Source organism: Pocillopora damicornis, chromosome 13 (genome assembly GCF_964200805.1).
Source record: "Pocillopora damicornis chromosome 13, jaPocDami1.2, whole genome shotgun sequence".
NCBI classification, from domain to species: domain Eukaryota; kingdom Metazoa; phylum Cnidaria; class Anthozoa; order Scleractinia; family Pocilloporidae; genus Pocillopora; species Pocillopora damicornis.
Window position 1 is genome coordinate 18,330,509 of NC_142682.1, and position 4,185 is coordinate 18,334,693.

General features: G+C 41.0%; 1 non-coding gene across 1 annotated transcript; it reads left to right on the plus strand.

Annotated features, from left to right (window-relative positions):
• Window positions 1-909: 909 nt before the first annotated feature.
• Window positions 910-1,821, plus strand: LOC113670691 (uncharacterized; the record flags this gene model as incomplete). The annotated part of the gene is made up of 1 exon (XR_016182207.1): window positions 910-1,821. It is a non-coding gene; the product is annotated as an uncharacterized LOC113670691 (transcript).
• Window positions 1,822-4,185: the final 2,364 nt, after the last annotated feature.

Below are 4,185 nucleotides of genomic sequence, written 5' to 3' on the forward strand. Positions count from 1 at the left end.
GACAACCAATCAGAATATCGAAAAAGCCTGACATACTTTTGTTGATTGACGCCCGCAAAGGTGGGAAGTAACCTTTAGGAAGCTCGATAGAGTTCTAGGTTTTGCTTAATGTTGGTGCACGCGCAGCGTGACGTTTTTCCGGAAAACTTTTATATTTTCGCTTTTCTAGGTCCTAAAGATCATAAAACGGCGATGAGTAAGGTTCGGACAATCGTTTGCTGTAGTAAATATTAACAAAATGATTTTCGTTTTCAAGCTAAGGCTCCACGAAGGGAGGCGCTCGCCATCGATAATTTGGCTTTGCCTTTGATTTTCTTCAGTTTGCTACGGTGAAATCTCGCAAAATTTGCACAATTTGTGAAATTTGTCCAGCCGATCATCTAAAAGCCGAAAAAGAAATAGGTGTTACATCGGCAATTTCCTGTGGATATGTGGAGCCAAAAGGTCATGGATTTGCACGCATACGTGTAGTGCTTTTGAACATACTTGCCTTTTCGCTGAGTTTTGTGACTTAACAGTCACCACCACCCGACGAAAATCATTAATCATAAGCATATAACGATCAGATTAAACGAATTCATTCTTTTTAAAACAGGTGGACAATCACAAACGGGCCGTTAAGATTTGGTGACCTCTACCTCTAAATTAGTGGTAAAAGCGATAGGCAGACAAAGGAGGGGGAGCGGTTATAACTGGCATCTTTATATTTCTCAAGAGAAAACGAAGCTATCTAGGTAATTTAATAATAGCCATCTGAACTGGTGTAAACTTGGCGTGTTCCAGGCGTTCACGGAGCGAATTAATAAACGGCGCAATAGTAGAGTGAAAAAACGAATGGGCCTGGGTCGGGCGCGTGAAGGACAGAATAACGCGGACAAAACACACAAACATCCTCAAGCTATGTCTTGATATCGTGGTTTTATTTTTTATTTTTTATCAGATCACTATGGTTCTGTGGCAGACAAGTTCGATTACTTCTTTAAAGAATTTCATGAAGCAAATATTCCAATTCTGATAGAATGTTTGGACTTGCAGCCACATCACATTATAGCTGACATTGGTAGTGGGACGGGGATCATCGCCGAAAAACTCTATGAAAAGTGCGGACTGACCAAACCAATTTGGTGCGTGGATCCCAGCGTAGAAATGCAAGAAAAAGCGTGGAAGCGAGAAGGAACCTACCCAGTTCTGAAAACTGCTGAAGAATTTTTTTCTCATCCCGAAATCGCCCATTGCTTTGATAGAGTGATATCTATTGGCGCCGCGCACCATTTCGCAGATCCTGTCGCCGTCTACAAAAGCATCTTTCACTCTTTGCGCCCCGGAGGCATATTTATCGAAGTGACCACAATGGACACAGGTTAACCATGTTTCAAAAGTGCGAAAAGAGTCGAGAAAGCAGCGGTGGAGATTGGCATCCAAAAGCGAAAACTTCTCCGAAAGCTCGTTGCAGATCCAAACGTACGTGTATCAGAGAAGGAGTATTGCTGCCCGATGTCTCTGACAAAATCCAAGTTGTATGAGATGTACCGATGTCGATACATGAGCATGCTTCATCAGTTGAATGATGAACAGATTGCAGAAGGAATCAGGGAGCTTGAGGATGGGCCGTTGGCGGATGTTAAGAGTTATGATCACATCAGCTATACTCAAGTCATCCACGTAACAAAATTTGACCTGAACTGACTGAGTATGAAGCAGAAAAGTTGTGCCCCTTTGCAGGAGTATTCCTTGCGTTGTGAGTTTGCCCTCATATTTACTAAATAGTACCAATGCTCAAACATGGCTATTAAAAAAAATTGTTTCCCATTTTAACGAAAATCTTAGTTCGATACTGATCCAACGAGTTTGAATGTGTTATCATAATAGATGTTTCAACATTATTGACCCGGTCGAACGAGTGGCTGTATTTACAAAATTTTGTCATAAAATTTTCAATTTTCGAAAATGGCTCCATAGAAGACAAAGTTTTTTCACCGTCAAACCGATATCCAGCCCCCGACCCTGATTATTGATTTCCAACCAGCAGACAAAACTAGAATTGCCTCGATGAAACCAAAGGATAGAATTTTGTCATAACAAATTTTTGTCGCGTCAGTTATTAAAAACTTCAAGTTGTCAAATCCTGATCTACTCATAAGAGTTGCCGGCATAGTTTGCCAGGATTCATCTTAGATCGTTTTAAAGTTTAATAATCCACAAGTTTCTCACAAAATTGGATCGAGTGGTTACAAGATTGCTTCTTGCCTCGATCGATGAAACAAAATTCCGCTGAAAAAAGGGGCTAGAGTCGATCAAGATGCAAATTTAAGTTGGACAGATGACGAACTTGAAACTACTGCTCGGAGTCGTTTGTGAATATTCCTCCCAAAAGGATCCCGAAGTTTTATAATTAGAACAGGAGAGTTTCAAAAGCAAATACCAAGAGGAAATAGTTCGTCACGTCATATGAACAGAATGGATTGCCACAAGATCTTAGCCTGTTCATCTGAGAAAGGATGGCAAACTCTAAAGATCGCAGGCGGAAAAGTACCCAAATTCGTTCTTCAAATCACTTTCACGGATAAGCTTTCCGGATTCAAAAGCTTCCGGAGCCACAAAGTTTCAACGCTAAATTTCGGATTTAAAATTTCCGGGGACACGAATTGAGAGGGAGTTTTAATTTCGGATTTATTTACTTGTGTGTAAACGGCAAAACCAAACTCGTACGGATTCTTTACGAGTCGGAACAATTTCTACGAGTGTAAACTTAGTGTGAATGTAATTGTTTGGTATAAATGTATAAAAAGACCATTCATGTTTTGGCGGCGGGAAGTCTGGATACTACACTAGGACCCAGACCATCACTTCGAGACTAACATCACTGGGCCTTAACGTCTCTGTAACGTTTGCTTATAGTCCCTGCTCAAAAATGCTTTTCAAACTTATATATGTATATAAACATATATCATATTTTTTTTACATTTATATTGTTTTATATATATATATATATATATATATATATATATATATATATAGATATAGCTCTATATATATATAGATATAGCTCTTTGGCATACAAAGCTTAGCTTTCATGTCCAAATTGAGCACTCTACTAGGATGAGTCATTGCTGCTAGCATTATGCACGCCCACTAGTTTTTCTAGTTTGAGCACTCTGGCATGGCTTAGATGATCCCACATGTGTGAGATCACTTGGGGGTGGCTATATTGCCTTACCTCCATCCTAGAATCAGCACTGCACTGATGAGGCCCAGAAGGCCGAAACAGTACTGTCTGCAGTTAGTTATATATATATATATATATATATAGGAAGTTTGCGAGTCGATTTTCGCGTGGAACAGTGCTCAATACGTTGAAGCAGAGCAGAATAAATATTATGAGAGGGAAAAAAGGACGTAACTACATTTCCCGACAAGCCTGTTTCGTGAATCGCTTCACTCACCCCTGAAGAGTGAAGCGACTCACGAAACAGGCTTGTCGGGAAATGTAGTTACGTCCTTTTTTCCCTCTCATAATATTTATATATATATATATATATATATATAACTAACTGCAGACAGTACTGTTTCGGCCTTCTGGGCCTCATCAGTGCAGTGCTGATGCTAGGATGGAGGTAAGGCAGTAAAGCCACCCTATATAACATCGACAGCTCGGCAATTAGTTTTTCAGAAATTCAAAATCTTCTATGTGATAAATATTCTTGCTGACTCCAACGAGCTTGTTTAGATCTTCTTCAGAGCTATTCCGGCACCGTTTATTCGGTTCTCAAGGAAGGGTTTATGAAGCACCAATTATCGCAGCCTACGACCAAACTCCAAGTCTCTACGGGGCTCCCGGGGATGGAGGTGGGATGTAAAGGAGGAACCTCGCCTTTCGGCACCCTCATCCCGCGATCGCGCGAGAGACCTTGATGGTGGGTTACAATCATCGCAGGAATAGATCACAATCTCCTTAAAATAAAATATCCCTCCCTGCATCATTTTCTCACCGATCCTGGTGTCGTTACGCGTCAAGACTCGCTACATCAATGCAAAAATCTCCCTCGCGTCGTCGGGGGAGGTCTACAAAATGCCGCAAGCACTTCGCCCACGTCAACGGGTGTGTCAGGTGTGGCATTCACAATAAAATAAATAAAACGTCGCTCTGTCAGATATCATGACTATGTAGTGCGCATACGGACCCAT